Source organism: Astatotilapia calliptera, chromosome 17, assembly GCF_964374335.1.
Source record: "Astatotilapia calliptera chromosome 17, fAstCal68.1, whole genome shotgun sequence".
NCBI lineage: Eukaryota > Metazoa > Chordata > Actinopteri > Cichliformes > Cichlidae > Astatotilapia > Astatotilapia calliptera.
This window is the reverse complement of record NC_137438.1, coordinates 20,018,794-20,029,879: the sequence shown is the minus strand read 5'-3', so window position 1 is coordinate 20,029,879 and position 11,086 is coordinate 20,018,794. Positions and strand designations below refer to the sequence as shown.

At 40.7% G+C, this 11,086-nt stretch overlaps 1 long non-coding RNA gene across 1 annotated transcript; it reads left to right on the top strand.

The window, feature by feature from the left end:
• The first annotated feature begins 1,265 nt into the window (after nt 1–1,265).
• Nucleotides 1,266–10,532, top strand: LOC113009187 (uncharacterized). The gene is made up of 3 exons (XR_003270127.2): nt 1,266–1,611; nt 5,934–8,299; nt 8,382–10,532. It is a non-coding gene; the product is annotated as an uncharacterized LOC113009187 (long non-coding RNA).
• Nucleotides 10,533–11,086: the final 554 nt, after the last annotated feature.

The following is an 11,086-nucleotide window of genomic DNA, read 5'->3' as shown; positions in this document are numbered from 1 at the left end:
CAAACAGCCACTTCACAAGCGCATGGCACAACACAGAAGAGCCACCTCCACAGGACAAGACTCAGCAGTCCATCTGCATCTTAAGGATAAAGGACACTCTTTCGAGGATGCCAATGTTCACATTTTGGACAGAGAGGACAGATGGTTTGAAAGAGGAGTGAAAGAAGCCATCTATGTCCACTGTGAGCGACCATGTTTGAACAGAGGCGGTGGTTTACGACACCAACTCTCTGCCATCTATAATCCAGTTTTGAGATCCCTTCCCAGACGCCTGATCTCAGGAATTCGCATGATAAGGTGGGGCCAGGTTTCACAATGAGCTCACCCGAAACTCTGGCTGATTGGAACCCACACCCAGTTTCACACCTTGGCTCTGGCGATTAGAGGATCATCAGGGGGTCCTTTTGTCCCTCTGTGGGGGATACTCCCACTAGGTTTATATCTGGGACTCTCCACCATTTGACCTTATAACTGAAGAAGCTTCTCGGATGAGAGGTGAAACGTCTTCAAGTAACTTAAAGAAGTCCAGACGCTTTTCTTTGCAAGCTCCTTTGACTACGATGACCTGGATGACTGAGAACCTTCACAGATATAATAACAATAAACAATAAAAATCTGATTTTTTTTATGCAACATTTAATTAAAGGCATGGAGCAATGTCCTGCACACCATGTAACGGGGCGATCGTGGCTCAAGAGTTGGCAGTTTGTCTTGTAATCGGAAGGTTGCCGGTTCGAGCCCCAGCTCCGGCAGTCTCGGTCGTTGTGTCCTTGGGCCTTGGACGCTTCACCTGTTGCCTACTGGTGGTGGTCAGAGGGCCCGGTGGTGCCAGTGTCTGGCAGGGCAGCTGTGGCTACAATGTAGCTTGCCATCACCAATGGGTGGATGACTCAATGTAGTGTAAAGCTCTTTGGGGTCCATAGGGACTAAGTAAAAGCGCTATACAAATACAGGCCATTTACGTATTTAGAGCATCTTTTCACAGAGATAAGTGTTCTTAAACGTGTTTGGTTGCCTGGATAACAGTAGTCCTAGTCATCTAGATCTGACCCTGAAATGTCGTAGAGACAATAGCAAGAGTGACAGAGACAAGCTATGCTATTTTTCATGTTTATGGTACCATAAATAGAAAAGCTGCTGCCACTCTCATTGTGTTTATGTGGAAACTGATGTCATTTCCCAGGGAATGAAAATACATGACATATCATAGATATGCAGTATGCTGAGAAGCCAGCTTCCTGTAAAATGACTTCTACATTGTAGAAAAGCTGAACATTTCTAAGCTTTTTTCATGTAAATTACCAAGTGTATTTGTTGTCTAATGACTGAATTTATTTTCTTAATTACTGCCACAATTCTTCACATCTGATACAAACTGGAACCGTGAGTGAAGTTTGGACCCAAGAGCAGAACTATTTACATGATTTAGTCACATAAATAATCATCTTAAACAAGAGCATGGATATTAACTGAAACTATGAACGGGGGCTGTTGGAAACCAGGGAATGGAGAAATGTTCGGGCACGCAGAACACAAGGATACCACAGGCAGGAACTTCTGCAACAGAGGAGAGAAGTATCACTGGACAGGGAAATGAGAGAAAGGGCTGAGGTAAGTAGTACTTGTGGAAGGCATGTGCTTATTTGTCGATGCAGACCGGTCGGCATAGGAGGGGTAGCCGTGAGAGTGTTCAGGGGATGGTGGATTATGTGAGTGAGATCAATCCAGGTTCCAGGGGGTCCAGAGGGGGGAGAGATCCACCATTGAAGCAGAGGGCAGGTCGGCCAAAGAGCAGAGTGTGAAATCCTTAATTTGCAAGAAGACAAGAGAACTAGGGTGGAAACAGAACCAGCGCTGCTGACAAGCACGGCAGGAGATGGATTTGGAGAGAACTGGAGATGCAAAACATGTTAACCCAAAAAAAGGGGAGCATGAATATCGAACACAAGGAAGGCTGAGTTACCACCATGAGTAGCAAGATGAACTGGCAGAGATTCACATTTTGGACAGAGAGGACAGATGGTTTGAAAGAGGAGTGAAAGAAGCCATCTATGTCCACTGTGAGCGACCATGTTTGAACAGAGGCGGTGGTTTACGACAACTCTCTGCCATCTATAATCCAGTTTTGAGATCCCTTCCCAGACGCCTTAACGCCCACTCACATCCTGGGCCATCTGATCTCAGGAATTCACATGATAAGGTGGGGCCAGGTTTCACAATGAGCTCACCCGAAACTCTGGCTGATTGGAACCCACACCCAGTTTCACACCTTGGCTCAGGCAATTAGAGGATCATCAGGGGGTCCTTTTGTCCCTCTGTGGGGGATACTCCCACTAGGTTTATATCTGGGACTCTCCACCATTTGACCTTAGAACTGAAGAAGCTTCTCGGATGAGAGGTGAAACGTCTTCAAGTAACTTAAAGAAGTCCAGACGCTTTTCTTTGCAAGCTCCTTTGACTATTGTTATTATAATATTTATTACGTGGTTCAGGACTTCCCCCCCTTACAAGCTGCAAAAAGTAAACCAAGCAGCTGCAGGAAGGAGCACATAGACCTCTGAAGAAAGTGATTAAAAAAGCCAACCCACATAAAACCAAGACACACAGAAAGAAAGACACGAGCAGAGATGTAACAACAGAGTGCCACCAAATGCCAGTTTGACTCAGCAGCTGGTGTCTCTGACTCGTGTAATAGTTACACAGAGTGGGTTGGGACTGGATAAAAAAAAATAGCTACTATCCTGGATTACCTGTTTTTACTTATATTAATTTAGTTTCATTTTTTGATAATATAAACTGCTTGACTGCTGTCTTTCTTTCCACATTGCTGTAGAAGGACTGTTTTGTTTTTTGTTTTTTTACTACTGCAGAGCAGCAGTTGCTCTTCTCATGCAGATTGCTGAGAGTGTGAAAATCACATAAAAAAGAAAAGGTCCAGCACACAACCATCAACCACTTGCACCAATTTAGAAATAATCTGTAGCCAGAGCCTTGAGTTTTGTTTATGCGGTACCTTCTGTGTGGGTGTTGTTGGTCTTCCTGCTGGCACTTGGCCAAGGGCAAACATACAAAACATTTCCTGCAAGTTTTTTTTCCCTTTAGGGTCCATTTCCTGCACCAGCGAGTTCTTTGAGTTGCTGAATGAGTCATCTGAGCAAAACATTGCTTCTCAAAGCAACTAACGAGATTTTAGAAGCATTTAAAACTTAAAACAGTCTCACTAACATAAAAGTAACACAATTAAATTCTCTCCTGTTCAGCTTTATTTGTATAGCAACAAAGCACAACAACAGTTGTGCTCAAGGTGCTTCATGTTGTGGGTTAAAGACACTACAATAATAATTTGTTTTTACATGTTGCTTTTTTAATTCATAAGTCATTTTAAACAATTTTACTCTCACATGTTAAAAATAAAACTGTTTCATAAGGTAAACATTTTTCTTAAAGTCTAGGCTTTATCAAGAAAGATACGATTCCTGCAGAACGAGGAACTTGTTTATCTAAAGCTGCCCAGTTTGCTAATTAATTATTGTAATTAATGCATAAAAATGCTAAGGTGAACAGTACAGTCAGTTTTCTTTGAAACAGTGAAAAGAGCACTTTTTAAAAAAATCATTTTTCCAGAAAGCATAAAACTATGTTGACTGTTATCACATGTTCAATTTTGACCCTTTATCAACCAAGTGTGACACAGACCTAATTGTCTTTTTTTTTTTAAATTGTGGCTGTAAAGTTACAGAATAATTATCATCTTTTAGGAACCACTTAAACTTTCTCTCTAGCCCAAAATGATTGAAGAGAAAAGTAACGTGAAGTGCACATGGTGAAATCTAGGTGGAGATGATTTCTCTGGTCAGACAGCGGTACTTTATGAATGCCATGTGCTACCATGATACACTGAATATTCCCGTATTGCTCGTCTTCTCGCCAAAACAGTTTGAGTTTTGTCACTTTTGTCACTATGCTCCCCCCATCTACGGTGGCCCTGAGAGGCCAAACGGACTGCAACTTCAGAAAATACTTGCAAAAAGAAAAATGCTGCAAAAAGAAAAATGCTGCAAAAAGAAAAACGCTGCAAAAAGAAAAATGCTGCAAAAAGAAAAACTCTGCAAAAGCACACATAACACAACAGAAATAGGAAAAAAGACAACGGAAATGTTTCTGGGGAGACAATAACCGGACGGACCAGTTGCACGAACCAAAACAAGCTAACAAGTGCACTGGGACTGGGAGACACTTCAAAGAAGTGGAGCGGCCAAAGAGTAAGCTTTCAAAAGTCAGTTCTGAATATTATGTCACTTATTTATGTGCAAATGTTTAATAATGAGGAACATTAAAACATTACTGTTGGCCACATGCCGGCAAATTTTTCTGTATATCCTCCCTCTAGGCCACATTATCAGACGTTACAATAATATTTCTTATCATCTCTATGCTGACGACATTCAGTTGTACTGTTCTTTCAAAGCTTCTGAGTTGTATAAATTGTCTTGTTTAAATAATTGTCTGTCAGAAATCAAACAATGGTTAAATGACAATTCCCTTCAGTTAAATGCAGATAAAACAGAAACTTTGATTATTGCACCTGATCACATGCTCTCAGAAATTAGGCAGCATATCAGTTTTTTAGACCCTTCATTTCAGTCGAGTCTCAGAAACTTAGGTGTTATATTTGACAGTTCAATGTCTCTTGAGAAACACTCTAAACAACTTGTCCGGAACTGTTTTTATCATCTAAGAAACATTTCTAAACTCAGGCTACTGGTGTCAAAGGCAGAACTTGAGATGATTATTCATGCTTTTATCTCTTCTCGTTTGGATTATTGTAACGGTCTTTTTACGTGTCTTAACAAATCAGCTCTGGATCGCCTTCAGTCTGTACAGAATGCAGCGGCAAGACTTTTAACTGGTACAAACAAGAGGTCACACATTACTCCAGTTTTGGCTTCTCTTCATTGGTTGCCTGTAAATTTTAGGGTTCATTTTAAAATTTTAGTTGTAACTTTTAGAGCTCTGCATGGTGAAGCTCCCCAGTATATCTCTGACCTGTTGAAACCTCATGCTTCATCCCGAGCACTTAGGTCTTCAGGTCAGAGGCTACTGGTGGTCCCACGTACTAGATTTAAAACACGTGGGGATCGGGCTTTTCAGGCACTGCCACCTAGGCTGTGGAACTCTCTGCCGTTGTCTTTACGCTGTCTAGACTCTACTGACTCCTTTAAAAAGCAGCTGAAGACATTTTTATACAAACGGGCTTTTAACTAATTTAATTAATTTTAACTTGTATGTCTGATCTTACTGTAAAGCACTTTGTGATTTTTATCTGTGAAATGTGCTATATAAATAAATTTTACTTACTTACTTTTTACAAATTTATGTGACATTAGCGATGTTTGTACGTACAGCGTTTACTTTGTTTTAAAGCCTTTAATTTATACGCCGTTTGATAGTCGACCTTAATCTTACAGAGAATCTGATGATTTTGTGGATAATTAAAGTCAGTCATATATCCACAAACACAACAAGCTGAAAGTCAGTGATGCTGCTCGGTTTGCAGTCCTGAATATCATGGCACAAGCAGGATCCACTGCACTGTTAATGTTAACTATGTTACATTGCTGCCTCTGTTCGGTGGTGTCGAGCCAAACGGACTTTAACGTGTGTTTGAACGAGCTGACAGTTCACTCGTTAAGCTGAAAGAAAGATGCTTTAATCACAGGAGTCACACATGTGTCCACTGTACCAACTGGGAACTCTTCTTGTTTAGCACTCGTAATAACACAAACACTAAATCCTCCTATTTGTAGCAGTGTATACACCTGAGACTGTCACCTGTCTGTCTGTCCTGCACTCTCTCTGTTTCTTTCTCTCTGATTGTGTAATAAAAGTATGAACATGTGTTTATAAGTTACACTTGTGTTTGAATCCTGCAGCTTATCACACATTTGATTTCCATGTGTGACAACTGCAAGTGTCCAGAGTGAGGACAGACTGAGGGACCCACTGCTGCACGTCATCTGTGAGGCTTTGCACCCCTGATGATCCACCAGGACAAACTCAGCAGTGTGTGAGTAAGAGGAGGAGGAAGAGCCAGCAGCAGCTGACAGATGGAGAGAATAGACAGACTGTTCCCTGTTTGTGAAAGACTGCTAGAAAAGTTTAACATAACTAATTGTCTGTCCTGAATCAGTCTTATTAGGTAATGTTCAAATAATGTTATCATCCCAGTGTTTTCAGTGTGGGAGAAAGTACTCAGGGCCTTCAAGTTACACACTATGAAAGGCAGCAACAAGTTTAATGTTCAGAAACCTAAAGTATGTATCAGCAGCAGAATGGAGCTAAAAATAAATGTTTGTTCCAGTTCTATGAAGCTTTGAGTATTTTGGATTAGTAGCACTGCTGTGTTTGTTGCATCATATGCTTTATATATTCTGAGGTAAGTTGATCTATAGTGTTACATCATATTCTATAAGGATGTTATGTGTTTGTATACTTTCTGCCCAGTTTGACCCATTTAGCAGAAGCCAGCCTGTTTAAGGCTCTGATATCTATTCTGTATGACTGAAAGCAGTTATGACATGGTCTGATTTTCTCACCCAATAAACGAATATTTCATATATCAGTCTACTCTTCATTTTATCAGACACAGTTATCACAGCTCGTACATTTTCTTTTTACACATATATGTAAGCATTGAGCCAAATGTAATAATGCCAACAAATTAAACAAACAATATTTGTCTCTTATATATAATACATCTATAGATACACTGTCACAGATACTTGTCTTTAAGTGAAGATTTAGGGTGAAAGGAAATATAAATAACTGTAACTTGAATCTTTACTGAAGCTCAGTGTTTGGCACAGAGTTCATGTTCACTGCTGTAATAACTAATAATGATTAATATAATATTGGCCATATTATATTTACATTACCAAAGTGAGATGGCTTTAGTCTCATGAAAAACATTAGCTAATTGTTATTTACTAGCTAATCTTAAATGACTGTTCAGTACAGAAATGAAGCCCAAAAATCATGTTTTACAGTCCTGTGGTCTCAGCCTCAGATACCTATCAAATCACACAAAGCTCATGTAGAAACAAATGTACAAAATATGTTCTCCTTCATTTCTGTCAAACAAAGCTGTATGAAACGTTTCCAGCTGTTAGTATCATGGTTGCTAGGCAACCTGGGCAGCGTGACAGAGGCTAGACCAGGGGTGGGCAATCTCCGTCCACGAGGGCCGGTGACCTGCAGGTTTTAGATGTGTCCTCGAACCAACACAGCTGATTTAAATGGCTAAATTATCTCCTCAACATGTCTTGTAGTTCTCCAGAGGCCTGGTAACGAACTAATCATGTGATTCAGGTGTGTTGACCCAAGGTGAGATCTAAAACCTGCAGAGACGCCGGCCCTCGTGGACTGAGATTGCCCACCCCTGAGTTATACCCTGGAGATAAATTGTTAAAAACTTCAGTTAGCGAACTCAGATCAATACTCACACTGGATGAATCAAAAATTACAGAATAAAATACAGGCCTACAAGCCTCACACTTCCGGCCTCAGCGGTCTTTGAGTGCGGCCCTTGAGGACCGTTAAGGCTGCGTACTTTAAGGCTGCAGACCCTGAATTGGGATAGAGCCATACATACATGTTTTGGTTCGTGCAACAGGACCGTCCGGTTATTGTCTCCCCAGAAACATTTCCGTTGTCTTTTTTCCTATTTCCGTTGTGTTGTGTGTGCTTTTGCAGCGTTTTTCTTTTTGCAGCGTTTTTTTCTTTTTGCAGCGTTTTTTTCTATTTGCAAGTGTTTTCTGAAGTTGCAGTCCGTTTGGTCTCTCAGGGCCACCGTACCCATCCCAGTTTTAACAAAACTCTAGTTCTATACATTCACACCCATCCAGACCACTCACAGTTCACAACACACCAACACAACATAGCATTGTCAAAACAGAGTGGGAGGGGAGGGCACATCTCTCTACACCCCTTGTTCCCCAGCCCGTTCACACATCTTGTCAGGCGGTTTGTGGAGTGCTTTTGTCACGGTTGGACGGTCCTCCCCGGACAACCTGCTTGTTTATTTGTGATGTGTGTGCGCCTTCCTCTCTTTCTCTCTTCCTCCCTATTCTGTGGGTCGGGCTATGCCTAGGGGCGGCGTCTCCGAGAGAGCGAGAAAGGCCGACCTCTGACCCGGAAGAGTAACCTTCAGCTCCAGCTGCCGCTAATCATTCCTCACTACACGGAGGTATTTAACGGTGTGTCCAGACGGCAGTCGACGCTGGATTGTACTCGGAGCTCGGTAGATAAGTGTGCTCGTGATCTTATAACCCGCATAGCAAGGCAAGCCTTCTTATCCACTGTTGTGTTTGCTCGTCTCTCAGGTGGAGAAGTACGGGACGGAGGAGTGGAGAAAAGGGATTCACTGGTGTTTTCGGGAGGAGGAATTCACACGGAAGGAGTGCACACCGACCTCACGGGGAAACTCGCCTTCACCACTTTTGGGATTTAGAGAAAGGACATTGTTGGATATCTCACTGTTTGAAGACTGTATTTCAAGCACTGTAAATAAACGCACTGTCGGCTTCAACCCAGAGCTCCGCGCCTGAATCCATACCGCTCATTAGCCCTGACAGCTTTGGCTTCATCCCAGTTTGCTGCTCGTTCATAGTGGCATCTGCTGACCAACACCGCAGAGGAGCAGGGGGTGAATGTGTGCACATGTGTCTTTGTCTTTCTATGTGTCACTAGTGGGTTGGTGAGAGTGAGTAACTGGATGGTGTCTGTGTGTGCATGTGTACACTACCAGTCAAAAGTTTGGACAAACCTCCTCATTTACTGTTTTTTCTTTATTTTTACTACTACTGCTACATTGTAGATACAAACTGAAGACATCGAATATATGAAGCAATATGTGGAATCATGTAGCAAAGAAAAAATTATAAGTAACTCTAAATATGTTTTGTATTTTAGATTCCTGAAAGTAGCCACCCTTTGCTTTGTTGACAGTGCTACAAACACTTTGCCTTCTCCCAATGAGTTTCATGATGATGTCACCTGAAATGGTTTTGACTTCACAGGTGTCCCTTGACAAGGTTCATTTGTGAAACTTCTTACCTTCTTAATGGAGTTGCGACCGTCAGTTGGGTTGTGCAAAAGTTGGGTTGGTACACAGCTGACAGCCCTATTTGAAACTGTTAGAATTCATATTATGGCAAGAACCAATCAAGTAAAGAGAAATGACAGTCCATCATTACTTTAAGAACTGAAGCACTACAACTGGCTCACGCGAGAATCGTCCCAGGAAAGGAAGACAAAGAGTAACCTCCGCTAGCTGAGGATAAATACATCCGAGTCATCAGACTCAGAAATAGGAAGTTAACAGCATCTCAGATTAGACCAGATAAATGCCACACAGAGCTCCAGTAGCAGACACATCTCTACATCAACTGTTCAGAGGAGACTGCATGAATCTGGCCTTTATGGTCAAATAGCTGCTAAGAAACCAATACTAAGGAAAATGTCTCTTACAGATCCAGCAGTTGGTGATACATCGTGCATTCCTATTTGTTTCTGTTCCCCCATTCAACTCCTGATGAAGGCACTCATATGGCCTTTACTGCTTTGTATTAACAAAATTGGCCAGCAAATATTTACATATTTCTCTTTATTTTCCAGGTCAGATAGTAAACACAGCTGTTCTCGCATAATGGGGAGAGTCTTGAACTAATCCAGTATTTTACAGGAGTTTTATACTTTCATTGGGACACCTGTTGTTTTTACTTATTTAAACTGTACTCCTCATTTCAAGAATTTAATTCCTGTTTCAGGATCCACACAGCCCAATACCTACAATCGTACTCAGCAGCAGTGACGGCAAGCCCTTGAATGATTCAACTGAGGTCAATGTCCAGATGGATGGACAAAAAATGATTCTGGACAATGGACATTTCATTGGCGATGGGTATTGTCTTCTCCCTGTACCATGTCTACAATGTTGCCTATCCAAGTGAACTAAAAAAGACATTTTGCTTTTTGGAGGCATTTGTTCTCAACTTGGGAACTCTGACTACACCTGTACCAGTAGCTGTGCAAAGAGTGGCAAATGCATTAAATATCTCCTAGACTGCCAGCATAGTGCAGGTGAGAGACCGATATTGTCCCAATATGGACTAACAAAGGACCATGAGTCCCACATTAAACTTAACTTACATAACTTAAGGCTGCAGTTCATTGATAATTTAAATAAAAAGATTGTTCTTGAAATAGTTTTACTGAAAATGCAAACATGCTGATGAAAATGTGTTGTTTAATTGTCTGTTATGAAAGTATTGCTATTTCTAATGTAATAAGTGTTGTTTTATCTATAGTATAATATTTATATGTATTTATTTATAGTATAGTAAAGATATTTAGTTATTACTGTTTAAATGACTTATATGCTATTATTAGTAGTGGTGTTGTGCTTAGCGTTAAAATGCCTTTTTGTCTTTTTCTGTAATACAAAGTGCCAATAAACCATTAATATATGTCTATATGCTTGTATTTATTTTACCCTATTCTAGTTAATTCGATTTAAGATGCATTTTATTTTGAAAGATTTAAAATGGTTCTTTAAAGAACCACTCAGAAAAGGGTTCTTTAAAATGGGTCTTTAAAGAACCACTTGAAAGACCTTTTTAAAAATAGTTCTTCAAAGAACCATTTTTTTAAAAAGGGGGCAAAAAAGCCACAGGTATATTACTACTTTCTATGTAGCTATTCTTGTAAAAGCAAAATATGTTAGGCACCACAGTGCATTCAGATCACAATTCTGCTTGCAAAGCTGCCAGACAGTACAAAAAACAAACAAAAGAAAAAAACAAACAAGCAAACAGAAATGCTTCACTGATATATATAACAATCATTTATTTTCGTTGAAAACCAGACAGAGACCTGAGGCAGAGCTAACCAAATCCAACTCCACCTGAGAATATTAAAAGGAAAGAAAGAAAGATAAACACAAACAAAACCCCAAACCCACTCTCAGAGGGTTGAATGGCAGTTTGAGGTGCGGACCCAAAAGCAGACTCAATAGATGAAAGACTTT